Genomic DNA, 15,388 nt, shown 5'->3' on the forward strand with positions numbered 1-15,388 from the left:
GATTGTTTTCTTGATTTCTGTTTCTGATTTTTCACTGTTAGTATATAAATAGCCTTTGATTTCAGGAGAATGACTTTTTATCCTGCTGTTTTGCCAAATTCATTCATTAGGTTGAGCAGTTTTTGGCTGAGTCTATAGGATTTTCTATGTGCACTATCATGTCATCTGCAAACAATGACAGTTTTATTTCCTCCTTTCCAATTTGGATGCCTTTCATTTCCTTCTCTTCTCTGGGTGCTGTGGCTAAAACTTCCAATACTATGTTGAATAGAAGTGTTGAAAGTAGATAACCTTATCTTGTTCTGGATCTTAGTGGGAAAGATTTTTGTTTTTGCCCATTGACTATGATGTTGGCTGTAGGTCTCTCATATATGGCCTTTATTATGTTGAGGAATGTTCCCTCTATGCCTACTTTGCTGAGTGTTTTTTTAATCATAAATGTGTGTTGTACCTTATAAAATGCTTTTTCTGCATTTATTGATATGATCATGTGTTTTTAATCTTTGCTTTTGTTTATGTGATGTATTATGTTTATTGATTGGTGAATATTGTACCATACTTGCATCCCTAGGGTGAATCCCACTTGGTCATGGTGCATGGTCTTTTTAATGTATTGTTGGATGAGGTTTGCCAATATTTTGTTGAGGATTTTAGCATCTATGTTCATCAGCGATATTGGCCTGACCTTTTCTTTCTTATTTGTGTCTTTATTTGGAATTGGGGTTAGGATGGTGCTGGCTTCATAAAAAGAGTTTGGGAGTCTTCCATCTTCCTGCATTTTTTAAAATAGTCTGTGAAGGATATGGGTTAGCTCTACCTTGAATGCTTCATAAAATTCTCCTGTGAAATCATCTCTGGTACAGGGGTTTTGTGTGTTAGTAGCTTTTTGATTATTACTTCAATTTTGTCAGCTGTTATTGAACTGTTCTTGCTTTCTGCTTCTTCTTCATGCAGTTTTGGAAGATTGTATTTTTCTAGAAATTTGTCCATTTCACCTAGGTTTTCCAATTTTTGCATACAGTTCTTGATATAATTTATTACAATCCTTTATATTTCTGTGCTATCGGTTGTAACATCTCCTCTTTCATTTCTGATTGTGTGTATTTGGGTCCTCTCTCTTTGTGTCTTGATGAGTCTGCTTAAAGGCTTGCTGATTTTGTTTATCTTTTCATAAATCCAACTCCTGGATTCACTGATCCTTAGAATTGTGCTTTTAGTGTCTATGTCATTCAATTCTGCTCTGGCCTTGGCTATTTCCTTCCGCTTTTTTCTCTGGCCTGCCTTTGTTGTTGTTCCTTGAGTTCATGTAGGCATAGGGTTAGAGTGTTTGTTTGAAATGTTCCTATCTTTTTTAGGTAAGTTTGTATTGGTATGAATTTCTCTGTCAGGACTGCTTTCTCTGTGTCCCATAAGTTTTGTGTTGTTGTGAGTTCATTTTCATTTGTTTCCAGAAACTTTTTGATTTCTTCCCTAATCTCATTCTTGACCCATTGATTGTTTAGTAGCGTGCTATTCAATTGCCTTGATTTTGAGTGTTTTGGGTTATTTTTTTTTTAGTTGCTTTCTTGTTCCTGCCTCTTGTGTTCTCATAAAATGCTGGATATGATTTCAAGTTTCTAAACTTGTTGACAGTGGTTTTGTGCCTTATCATGTGGTCTATCTTTTAAATGTTCCATGTGCCTTTGAAAAGAATGTATATTTAGGTTTTTTGTGATGAAAAGCTCTATATAGGTCAGTTAAGTCTATTTCATCTAGTGCATTGTTCAATGCCACAGTATCTTTGTTGATATTTTGTTTGGAACATCTATCCTTCCAGGGAGGTGTTAAAATCCCCTACTATAATTGTGTTGATGTCAATCTTTCTTGAAGTACTCCAAGATTTTCTTTATGCATTTGGGTGCTCCTATATTGGGTGCATATATTTTTACAATTTTTATATATTCTTGTGTATTCCTCTCTTGAGGATAATGAAGTGACCTTCTGGATCTCTCTTTATGGCTGTTTTTATGAAGACTGTTTTGTTTGATTTGAGCACTGCTACCACAGCTTATTTTTCCTTTCCATTTGCTTTGAAAAGTTGTTTTCAGCCCTTCAGTTTTAGTTTGTTTAGGTCTTTTGTTCTGAGGTGGGTCTCTTGTAGGCCCCATATGTGTGGGTCATGCTTTTTTATCAATTCAGCTCTCCTATGTCTTTTGATTGGGGCATTTAATCCATTTACATTTAATGTTATTGATAGGTACTTATTCATTGCCATATTTGTACATGTGCCCCCCTCCATCTCTTTTCCTTCCTTTCTTCAAAGCAGTCCTTTTAGCATCTCTTGTCAAGCTGGTTTGGTGGAGGTGTATTTTTTAGACTTTTTTTTTTGGTCTCAGAAGCTCCTTATTTGACCTTGTATCTTGATTGAGAGACTTACTAGGTAAAGTAGCCATGGTTGCAGCTTCTGGTTTTCATTACTTGGAATATCTGTTGCCATTCTTTTCTGGCTTGAAGCATTTCCATTAAGAAATCAGCTGCTAGTCTTATCAGAGCTCCCTTGTATGTTGCTTCCTGTTTCTCTCTTGCTGGCTTTAAGATTCTCTTTGTCTTGGAATTTTGCCATCTTAATTATGGTGTGTCTTGGAGGGGACCTCTTTGGGTTCTTCTTGTTTGGTACTCTGTGTTTCCTGGATTTGTGTGACTTTTTCTCTCATCAAATTAGGGCAGTTTTCCATGATAGCTCTTTAAAACAGGTGTTATATCCCTTGCTCTTCTTCTTCTCCTTCTGGTACCCCTAATATACAATTATTATTATGTTTCATGTTGTCCTGCTTTTCTCTTAATCCCTCTTCATTCTTTCCGTGCCTCTTTTCCTTTTCTTGCTCTTTCTCTGTTTATTTTTTATTTTTTATTTTTATTTTTATTTTTTTTAACCTTGTCCTCCAGCTCACTGATCAGGCCCTCTGCTTCATTGAGCCTGCTTTTGATTCCCTCTTGTGTGTTTCAGTTCAGAAATTGTATTATTCATTTCCTCTTGGCCCTTGTTGATAGTTTCTATTTCTTTTTTCATGTTGATATATTTGCAGTGAGTTCATTGTAGTTTTCCTGCAGTTTCTGGTAATTCTCTGTGAGCTCATTGAGCTTCCTGATAACCATTGCTTTGAACTCAATATGTAATAGTTGAGTTGCCTCTATTTCATTTATCATTCTTTCTGAAGCTTCCTCTTTTTATTTCATTTAGGGATTGCTTCTTTGTTTTCCCACTGCTTGTGAGACTCTTCTTGTTAGTCTTTGCCTCTTAAATTGATGTTTTCTGACACTCTCGGTTTATGGTGTGAACTTCTATGAGATTGGTGCAGTCTCTTTAATATCCTGAGCTTGCTGGTCTTGGGCTATCATTTATTTTAGCCCTCTGTTTATCTTTGGGTTTTGATTGTTGTTGCGCGTGGGTCACCGGCTAGCAGTGACCACGGAACGCTGTGGATGGCTCGACAATAAACACGCGAGAAAAAACAACACATGCACAGAGACAGACTAGTTTCTGTGGGGAAGTAGGGACAAAATGGCCACCCCCCCTAGTGGGGAGCGTGCCGATCCACCGTCCATACCTGCTTTTATTAGGCTCATTTTGCATAATAACTCAGGTAACGTACAATACTCATTAGGGGAAGTAAGGAATATAGGAAACAAAGAACTCTGCCGGTCTATTGAGTTGGGGGGTCAAAGAGCTGTAAGGCTGAGGAACAAACTAGCTTCCTCCTAAGACCCTCCTCATTCAACTGAGAGCATTCTTGAACAAAGAAGGTTTCACAGTAATTTACATGTTCTTTCTTAGGCCTGATCACCCCGGGAAATCCGCACTTCCCAGTACTGAGCTGTACTTCCCCGTCATTGTTTCAGGCTTAGGTGGAGCGCGGGAACTAAGGCCACCGAGAGATAAGGAGATTTTCTTCCGGACGCTGAGAACTCAGACTTTGTCAAAGCCGAGGAGTGAGGGTCCATCACCCCCCTTTTGCTGCAGCCCCCCAAGTCCTTCTTTTGGGGGGCCTCCCAAAAGTGATCGTGCCTGGCTTGGGTTGTTCCCCCGTGGGGAATCTTACCCGTCTTTGGCTAACCGACCAAGCTTTTGGGGGTTCAGTTGCAGAAACAGCATTACTGCCAGGGAGATAAGCTTTTGTCTCCTTGCCGGCTCACGGTTTCAAGGGCGTTCCCTTAGCCTAGCTAGGCGGGGGTCTCAGTTTCTAATACCAGTCAGGGCGGTTCCCAACAGATTGTTGTTTGGTCTTACTTTGGTGGGTCTTTCCTTTCATCTGGGTAACTTAGGTTCACTCCATCTCTCATGTCCTGTGTTCTGTTGTGTCAGTGTGGACTAATTGTGTTGAAACTGGATCTTCTGTGTGTACAAGGTTTTGAGGCTTCTCTCTTGCTCTTGTTCAGTTGTTTGTTCTGGGTAATTTCTCCACCAATTGGTTGTATTTTCAGATAGGTCCTGTACTGAAGTTAGTGTGGCTTCCACTCCCTATTTCACCTTCTTTCATTGTTATGTGTTGATGGTTCCTTTGTTGGTTGGTTTCCTCTTCTAGCAGGTGTACTGGTGTTCAACGTTCCCACCTTGCAAGTTCTCTGGAATAGCCAATTGAAATTTTTGTCACTGTCTCCTTTGTTGGGATGACCCATGTTTGGTCTAACTCTGGTCTTTTCACAGCTCTAGGTTTTATTGTTTCACCTGTGGGAGAAGAAGAAAAAGAAAGGGAAGTAAGGGACAAGGATTAAAAAAAGAAAGAAAGGAAGAGTAAAAAAAAAAAGAGAGTAGGAAAGAAAGGAAAAAGGAATTAAAAAATTAGAGTTAAAAAAGGAAGGAATAAGAAAGAAACGAAAGGAAGGAAGGAAGAAGAAATAAAAAAAAACAAGAAAAGAAAGATGGAATTTAAAAAATTTAAATTAAAAAAATAAATAAATAAAAGAAGGAAGGAAGAAGGAATAAAAAAGAAAGAAGGACTAAAAGGAAGAAGCATTGAAAAGAAATGAGCCTTCTGCTGCCTTTCTGCCAGTCAAGCCAGTTGTGCTGGTCTTCCTGGCTGTGTCAGGCTGGGGAAGGATTGGTTTTGCTTTTCTTCATTCCTCAGCCAGTCTCTTTGCTGTTGTCCAGCCTCCAGCCCATTTTCTCAGTGCCTTTCTGAGCCCAGCCTAGGCTTTCAGTCCACCAGTCATGCTGTCCTTGAGGTGCACCGGTTAGGGGCAACTCACACACTACCTTCTTGCTCTTTGCTGTCCTAAATGCTAGGGACTCTCAGTGCCTCTTCAGTGTAGTTCAGCCACCCACTGAATCAAGTCCTTCCAGGGACTGCCATCTCCACAAACCCTGCAGCTCTACTCTGTAGGGTGTTTCTGCCTTCTTCCTAGAGAGCCAGTCATACCTGCGGGGCTCTGGGTGCAGGGGCCAGGTGGGAGGTGCTCTGTTTCTGGTGCTTTAAGCGTTTGTGCAGGCAGTCTGCAGATCAGGTGTGTACTGACCCTGGGGCTGTGCCGGTAGAGGCGTAAGTTGGGAGGCTGTTGTTGAGAATTCCCCAAACAGCTGTGGAGTGCCTCTTTTTTCTCTTTTTCTTTCTGAAAAATTCCTCCTATTCAAGCCCACCAGTTCAAACAAGAACCTGGCTTCTCACACAGCCCAACCTGGCTGTCTTCCAAGAATCTTGCAGCAGACCTGGTGGGCTCAGGGCCTGGGGCTGCAGCTGCCCTGGTCCCTGTACTTGTCTCCGCACTGGTCCCAGCACTGGTCCCAGGGACCTTATTGTCCTTAAGAACTCTCCTCACTGTATGATTTTTCAATGTCCTGTACAAGTTTTGGTCTCCAATCTTCATATATGGTGGAATACCATTGGCTGTTTGCTCTGTTCCTCAGAAGATTGGTTAGGTGTTTCACCCATGCAGAGAGGGAAATGGACTTCACTTCTACCTATCTCGCTGCCACCTTCTCTGCCTTAAAGTGTGTTTTTTTTTATTTCTGAGATTTTATTGTTCATTTCTTCTTGGTTTTTGTTTACAGTTTCTATGTCCTTTTTCATACTGTTGTAGTTCTCACTCAGTTCCTTGTAGTTGTCTGTGAGTTCCTTGAGCATCTTTATAACCATTCTTTTGAATTCTATATCTGATAGTTTGCTTACCTCCATTTCATTTAGCTCTTTTAGTGCGCAGTCTTCCATTTCTTTTGATTTCAGGTTCTTTTTTTGTCTACCCATTGTAGGTGATTCTTTTTGTTTGTTGCTGTGTTTCCTTATGTTTCACTTTGCTTGATGTCTTTGTGGGGTGAACTTCTATGGTAGAAATTCTATGGGGTTTAGTGGTATGGCCTCTTTGATCTTCTTGTCTGGATGCTCTAGTGTTGCAATATCTTGTGTTTGTGTATGTTCTCTTATTGGACTTTTTTTTAACCTTTTTGTGGTTCCTTTGTTGGTGGGTTCTCTCCCCCAGCAGGTATACTGATGTTCACAGCTCCCATCTATTCTTGTATGTGATCAGTGGAAGCAAGTAGGCAAAATGAATTAAGACAGTGGGAGAGTATTCTATGGTATTTAAAGTACCAGTAAGTAGAGAAGAGATAGGAGATTTTTTAAATAAGTATAGCATTAACTGTGATATTTCATCCACCTAGCCACTTTTTATAAAAGGTGAAAGAGAGATAAGACTCTTGTTAGAGAAGAGAATTGTGAGCTGAATCCAGAAAACAAAGCACTTGTGGATAGTTAGATGATGAGATATAGTGAGCCTAAAAGATAGAAAGTAGGCGTAGTGTCAGAGAGAATGGAGTTAACTACAACAATAATAATGCTCAGGAATTAAGTGAAGTAGGCTAAGATCATGGAGGGTTGCTGTATAGTGTATACAATTGTATGGAACAACAATTATTTACAATGGTACTGGAACAACAATAATATGACAAGAAACATATGATTTGGATATCCAGAATAGAAAGTACCTGGTAAAGAGTATTGTGTTATTGGAACATGAGTGAAGCGAAAGAAGGAAAATTAAAAATATACTATGAAAGAGAGAGCAAGGAAAACCAGTCAAACAATGCAATTAAACAGAGACATACAATGAGGAAAACTAAAGTAATGATGAGAAATTTTAAAAAAATACGAATGAAATGAAAGTGGTAAAAATAATGAAAATCATAAAAATACACATAAACAATAAAGTGCCAGCTCTATGGGATAGCAAAGTGACATTTGTGTCAGTTTCTCAATTTCTGGTGTTAACTCTGTGCTCCCTCTTTGGATATGTCTCTGGACCCTCTCTAACTCCAGGTCTTATTGTCTCACTTGGGAGAAGGAAAAAAAAAGAGAGAAAGGAAAAAAAAAGCCTCCTGCTGCTCTTCCTGGATGGCACAGGGAGGGGGAGGCTGAGTTTTGCTTTTCTGCCTTCCTTTGGTTTTGCAAGTATAGGGATCAGATCCAGGCCACAATATTCACAGTTGCCCATCCTCCAGCCCAGGTACTGTGTGAGCTTCCAGGCTCAAATCAGACGTTCAGTCTCTGGGCACCCAGCGCTGATCATGCCCGGGTGCATGGCTCCACGCAGCTATTCAGTTTCTGGATGTGCATCACAGGTCAAGTCTAGGCACACAGCTCAAATCACTCTCAGGGTGAACCAGCCACTCCTCTCCAGTTTCTTACAAAACAGCTGCCTGTCATTCTTAACAAGCACACGGCTTTTCACTCAGCCCAACTTTCTGACCAGTCTGGAGAGTATCTGAGCCAGGGTCAAATATGTCCCAACTCTTCTCCCTTCTCTAGGTTTCACCCAGCACCCCAATTTCTCATGTAATGACCTAGCCAGCATCCACAGTCCCGGGGGTATATACTGCCTGTGTGTTTCCTACTTTGTATCTATTTCCTCCAGCAACTTCTAGCATCCAGGTCCTTCCTGGTATGGGGCTGCCATCCCTGCTCAGGTAGGTTAGGGATCTGCTGATCTAACTCTCCTCTCTGTATTCTGTGGCATGTGCCAGGCCAGGGACCACAGTGGACTAGGTCCCTGTGAAGATCCCAAAGAACTTACCATCCCAGTGCAATCTCTTCACAGTCTGTTTTCCAATGTCCTCTACACTTTTTTGGCCTTCCAACTTCATATAAGCTGGGAGTCTGTTGGCTTTTCACTCTGTTCTCAGATCAGCTAGGTGTCCCAGTTGGGCACAGAGAGAACTGGGCTTCACTCCCACCAACCTCACTACCATCTTTCAAATAAAGTCTGTCCATTTGTTGTTTAATAACATGTTATTCAGTCTCCATATATTTTATTGGTTTTAAGTTTTTTTCCTTTAGTTTGGTTTCTATTTCAAGTCATTGGATCCAAGAAAATTCTTGATATGATTTCAATGTTACTGAATTTGCTGAGGCTTATTTTGCCTCCTATTATGTGGTCTATGTTTGAAAATGTTGAATGTGCATTTGAAAAGAATATATATTTTTATTATTTTGGGTGAAAAGTCTGTATATATCAGTTAAGTCCAGTTGATCTAGCATGCCATTCAATGCCACAATATCCTTGTTGATTCTTTCTTTGGAAAATCTGTCCATTGTTGACAATAGGGTGTTAAAATCCCCTCTTATAGGTGTGTTCCTGTCTGTATCTTCCTTGAAGTCTTTCAAGATTTTCCTTATATATTTGGGTGCTTCTATGTTAGGTTCCTATATGTTTATAATGTTTATATGTTTTTGATAGATTTTTCCCTTAAGTATTATAATGTGCCCTTCTTTGTCTCTTTTTGTGTCATTTGTTTTGAAATCTATTTTGTCTGATATAAGTATTGCTATCCCAGCTTTTTTTCCTGACCATTTTCTTGGAATAATTTTTTTTCAATACTTCACTCTGTGCATATATCTTTTGTTCTGAGGTGGGCCTCTTGTAGGCAGTATATATATAGGTCATGATGTCGTATCCATTCTGCTACCTTATGTCTTTTGATTGAAGCATTTAATCAATTTATGTTTAAGGTTATTAGGTACTTATTCATTACCATTTTTTTCCAGTTGTAGCTGTGTTCCCCTGCCTTTCATTCTTGCCCTTCATTTTCTTTAAGCAGTCCCTTTAGCATGTCTTGCAATCTTGGTTTGGTGGCAGTGTCTTCTTACAACTTTCTTTTGTCTGGAAAGCCTCTTATTTCACCTTCCATTTTAAATAAGAGCCTTGCTGAGTAAAGTAGTCCTGGTTGCACTCTTTTGCTTTTGATTAATTGGAATATTTATTGCCATCTTCTTCTGGCTTGTAGTTTTTCCATTGAGAAATCAACTGCTAGCCTTATAGGAGCTCCTTTGTGTGTTACTACCTGGTTCTCCCTCATAGCCTTTAACATTCCCTCTTTGTTTTAAAATTTGGCATTTTAATGATGATGCATCTTGCATTGGGTCTCTTTGGATTAATCTGCATTGGGACCTTTTGGGCCTCCTCACCTGTGGCTTTTCTACTCTTCAAGTTGGGGAAGTTTTCTGTCATTAATTTTTCAAATAGGTTTTCTATCCCTTGCTCTTTTTCTTTTCCTTCTGGTATTCCTCTGATTCAAATGTTATGTTTCATGTTGTCCTCAATTTCCCTTAAACTATCTACATACTTTTGAGTCTTTTTTATTATTATTATTTTGATACTCTACCTGGGTATTTCTTTCTACTTTCTCTCCCAGCTCACTAATTTGGTCCTCTGTTTCATTAAGCCTGCTTATTAATTCTTTCTAGTGTATTTTTTAAATTTCAGATATTGAATTCTTAATTCTTCTTGGTTCTTGTTTATAGTTTCTATTTACCTCTTCATACTTTTGTAGTTCCTACTCAGTTCCTTGTAGTTTTCACTGACTCCCTTGGGCATCCTTATAACCATTTTTTAAAAAAATTCTATATCTGATAGGTTCCATGACTCAATTTCATGTAATTCCTTTACTTGGGATTCTTTCATTCCTTTAGATTGGTTTTTTTTTCTTTGTCTCCCCACTTTAGGTTACTCTTCTTGTTAGTTTTTGGATCTCAGGAAGCTCTGCTTTGCTGTCTTGTCTTCATGCAGTGGCTTTCTGTGGTGGGAGTTCTGTGGGACTCAGTGGTGCAGTCTCTTTGATCTCCTGTCTGGATGCTCTGTGGTTGCCATTTCTTCCATTTGTGTGGGCTCACTTTTTGTATTTGGGCTTTGCTTATTGGTGGCTTCTTCATTGGTGAGTTCACCCCTCCAGCTGCCTTACTAGTAGTCACCACTCCACCCCATCCTGTATGTGCCCACTTTCAAGCATCCTGTGAATGCTTTGGCTTCCAAACTTCATATCAGCTAAGATCCTGTTGACTGTTCACTGTGTTTTTGAAAAGATCAGCTAAGTGTACCAGTTGTGTGCAAGAGTAAGTGGACTCAGCTCCCACCTACTTTTCTACCATCTTCCTCTCTTTTCCCAAAGTCAACTTTTAAAGATATAAAACAAAAAATCATTGGGTTTATGTGGAAACCCCCCCCCCAAAAAAAAATAGCCAAAGCAGCTCTAAGATAAAAGAAAAAAGTCAGAGGTATCACACTGCTTAACTTCAAATTCTACTACAGAGATACAATACTCAAAATAGCATGATATTGGCAGACAAACATATATATAGATCAGTGGAACAGAATCAAGAGACTAGATAGAAAACCAAACATGTATGGGCAAATAATTTTTGACAAAGGATCCAGAAACACACAATAGGGAAAAAACTTCTTTAATATATGGTGCTGGGTAAACTGGAAAACCACATGCTAAAGAATGAAACTATGTTACAGTTTGTCCTATGTACAAAAAGTAATTCAAAGTGGGTGAAAGGCTTAAATATAAGATCTGAAACAATAAATTACATAGAAGAAAACATAGGAATTACACTTATGGACCCTGGTTGTGGAGAACATTTTATGAATTTGACAATTTTATGAATTAGGAAGGTAAAGGGAAAAATAAATGAATAGGACTATATTAAAATAAAATGCTTCTGCACAGCAAAAGAAACTTACAACAAAATTAAGAGACAACTGACTAAATAAGAGATGAAATGTGCAAACAACAGCTGCAATGAAGGTTTAATACCAAAACATACAAAGAAGTCATAAAACTCAACATCATACAAACAAGCAATGTAACTGAATAATTGGTAGGGGACCTGAATAGACACTTCTCCCAAGACATACAAATGACAAATAGATATATGAAAATATGTTCAACCTCACAACTATTAGGGAAATGCAAATCAAAACTACCATTAGATGCTATCTCACACCTGTTAGAATGGCTATTATCAACCAGGCAAATGACAATAAGTTTTGGAGAGATTGTTGAGAGAAGTGAACCCTCATTTACTGCTGGTGGGAATGCAGGCTGATAAAGCCACTATGGGAAACCATCTGGTGGTTCCTAAAAATAATTAAGAATAGAGTTACTATATGCCCCAGCAATTCCTCTCTTGGTTGTCTACCTGAAAATCTCTAAAACATGTGTTCACAAAGATATATGCACCCCTTTGTTCATTGCTGCATTATTCATAGTGTCCAAGACATGCATTATATCAAAGTGCCTTTTGTTAGAGGATTGGATAAAGAATATATGGTACACATACACAATGGAATACTACTCAATCATAAGAAAAGATGAAATACTGCCATTTGTGACTACATGGGAGGATCTTGAGAATATTATGCTAAATGAAATAAGTCAGTTAGAAAAGGCTAAGAGCCACATGATTTCACTCATACATGAGAGGTAAAGCTGAAACTCATGTACACAGACAACAATGCGGTGGTTGCCAGAAGAAAGGGGATTAGGGTGGGGTTTGAGGGGGACCTAATATATAGTGAAGGAATAAGGTTTGACTTTAGGTGGTGAGCATACAGACAGGTGTAGCATAGAAATGTACACTTGAAAACTATATGATCTTATTAACCAATGTCACTCTAATAAATTTAATAAAACAAATTAAAATAAAATGGTACTTAGAAAAAGACAAAAAAAGAATGAACTACTGCCAAGCACAACATACATTAATTTACAGCTATTATACTGACATACTAGTCAAAAAAAAAAAAGATCAATTGGTCAAAAAAAGGAAGACCAAAAAGAAACATAGTGGTTCCAAAATAGTGTAACGGGAAAAGACACCAGCATTCGGGCTGCCTGTCACTACCAAATCCAATAAGCAATGACAGTGATGGAATCTTTTATGGGCACTTTATTCAGATGGCTGGTGATCCGAGAAGATGGCAGGTTCATACCCTAACAAACCATCTTCCCCTCTCTTTCCTGGCCAGATCTTTTATAAGGGGGTGGGAGAGGACAAACAAGGTGCAGTGAGGGCTTTGAAATTCAGGGAGGATTAGGTGAACAAAGCTGCAGCCTTCCTGTTCTTGGCAGTTAGCTGTTTCCAAGGGAGAGGTGGTCACACAAAAGGCCTGGATGCCTTCAACATGTCCCCAGGCAGTAATCTCTAGCCAGTGCCCCAGGAGGTCGGCTGCTTTTCCCAGGAGCCAGGATGGACCTTATCTGTAGTTTCTGAAACAAAAGCTTAACATACACATTACTTGCTAGACTTATAACTTTTTACCTTAAGCTAAAATTTTCCAAGTCTTGAGTCCCCTCTCATTTCCCACCCTTAGTATTAAACTATTCCATTTCTATGAGATCAGAACTTAGCACTGGACCATACGGTGGGGAGGGGAGGTTAGGAATACACCTAACTGAAGACCTACATAAGGAGGCACATTGTATGCAATAAGCTATGATACTGAAGAAAATGACAAAGATAAAAACAGTGAATTCCTCTCAAAGACCAGGTGTACTAGGCAGCCAGGAAGTTAGTTTAGACAAGTCAATGCCAAAGAATCTTTCTCTCTATTTTACATTAGACATTACATTATTTACTTGCTTTACTTTTTGTCCAATGAGCTGTGAACTATCATTTAAAACAGCAGAGTCCTTTTAAGCTTTTCACATCCATGATTATGCTTACAAGAAGGCAATCTATAGCTGCACAATTTTCCAGTACTACTTTTCTGACTGGTCTTAGTTCTTGACTAATGGCACTGATGGCTTGCAAGGTGGTATTCAAAGCTTTTGCCACAGTGCAGGCTAATCTGCTCATTTCTACATTAAATAAGTTACCATGGTTGGCATTACAAATATAATTAAGGACACATGTTCAGCAGGGCTAAAAGGTGTAAGTCACTGATGCAATCGGATGTAAGGGAGATCCTACTGAACCCAGGTCAAGTGGGGCTTCTGAGGCATAAACACTGTCAGTCTTCCCAGAGAGCATGGTCCCCCAGAGCTGTTTGCTGGAACATAGGAATAGACATTTTACATATCAGAAACCATCTTGTTGGCAGCTTAACATGGGCATAAGCATAAGATACATCAGTAGTAGTGGTACAATTCATCTTCACACCTGCTGAGAACACAAGACAGTTTTAGTACAGTTGACACAAGTTGCACACTCTCTAGCTGGGGTACATTAGTGACCTTTAAGGAAAACATTTCCCTGTCCTTTATAGTTACCACTGGTCCCCAATTATAAATATCAGAGTAGGTCATTTTCTTTTCAGTATCATAAAACACAATATAATTTACAAGGCTTTCTAAAGGAGTACAGATATTTATAAGACATGAAGTGAAACTTTTTTCAACAAGTTCCTTCTGCAAAGTAAAAGTTAGAAATATTCATAACAATTTTGCTAAATATACCTGTTGGGAACCACCCTGCCTGGTATCAGAAGCTGTAACCCCCACCTAGGCTAAGGCTAAGGGAACGCCCTTGGAACCGTAAGCCAGCAAGGAGACAAAAGCTTATCTCCCTGGCAGGAATCCTGCTTCATTCATAACTGAACCCCAAAGCTTGGTCAGTTAGCCAAAGACGGGTAAGATTCCCCAAGGGGGGAATGACCTAAGACAGGCACATTCACGTGGGAGGCCCCCCAAAAGAAGGACTTTGGGGGCTGCAGCAAAAGGGGGTGATGGACCCTTGCTCCTCAGCTTTGACATAGCCTGAGTTCTCATTGTCTGGGAGAAAATCTCCTTATCTCTTGGTTGCCTTAGTTCCTGTGCTCCACCTAAGCCTGAAACAATGACAGGGTGGTGCAGCTCTGTGCTGAAAAGGGCGGATTCCCTGGGTGATCAGGCCTAAGAAAGAACATGTAAATTACTGTGAAACCTCCTTTGTTTAGAATGCTCTCAGTTGAATGAGAAGGGTCCAAGGAGGAAGTTAGTTTGTTCCTCAAAGTCTTACAGCTCTTTGACCCTGACTCAAAATAGACCGGCAGAGTTCCTTGTTATCTATTGTTCCTTACTTCTGCCTAATGAGTACTGTACTTTACCTGAATTATTATGCAAAACGAGCCCAATAAAAGCAGGTTTGGATGGTAAATCATCGCGCTCCCCACTAGGGGGGGTGGCCATTTCGTCCCTACTTGTCCACAGAAACTAGTCTGTCTCTGTGCATGTTTTTTTCTCGCGTTTCGACGAGCCATCCACAGCATTCCGTGATCACTGCTGGCCGGTGACCCACACATCATATACCCAAATATTTTCATCTTGTTTGAATGTAATAAGTTGTCTATAACAAGGCTTTAAACAGGAGGTAAAGAAAAGAATATAAGTCATTGTTTTTCAAAGATGACTTTCAGATCTTCCAGTGCTTTCTTTATTCTGGTGTGATGAGTCCAAGTTCCCCCCCCCCACCCCCCCAGTTTCACCATGGTGGGGGTTGTGAGGAACATGTCCCAAGGTCCAGTCCACTTTCTCCCTAGTTGGGTTTTTGGAGATGCTGTCATCCAAATCTTGAGTAGCATTTTGTCTTCAGGCTCAAAGGAATGCAACAAACCCGTGGGAGAAAAGTCTCTAATACAGGCAAGTTCATTCATCACAGCTATGGTCTGACTTAAATGTTGTACATATTTTTTAACTTCAGTTTTTTTTTTTTTATCTACATACATACCTCTCACCCCAATTGTGACCTGAAATGGCTACCTGTACACAATTTTATAGGGACTCAACTGAATCCCACTTCGAGGAGCCACCCTTATCCTGAGCAGGGCAATAGGTAAAGTTGTAACCGGAAAAGACATGGGCATTCAGCTGCCTGTCACTACCAAATCCAATAAGCAATGAGAGCAATTGAATCTTTTATTGGGGCTTTATTCAGATGGCCAGTGATCCGAGAAGATGGTGGGCTCATACCCTAACAAACCATCTTACTCTTTCTTTCCCAGCCAGATCTTTTATAAGGGGGTTGGGAGAAGGCAAACAAGGTGTCAGCGAAAGCCTTTGAAATTCAACAGTTGCCTCCAAGGGGGAAGGGTAGTCACTTGCTTCTTCCTGGTACAGATGTCTCCAGGGAAGGTAATCTCCAGCTAGTGCCCCAAGAGGTCA

The sequence above is a fragment of the Phyllostomus hastatus genome, unplaced genomic scaffold (assembly GCF_019186645.2).
Source record: "Phyllostomus hastatus isolate PE091 unplaced genomic scaffold, TTU_PhHast_1.1 phas_scaffold_397, whole genome shotgun sequence".
NCBI classification, from domain to species: Eukaryota; Metazoa; Chordata; class Mammalia; order Chiroptera; family Phyllostomidae; genus Phyllostomus; species Phyllostomus hastatus.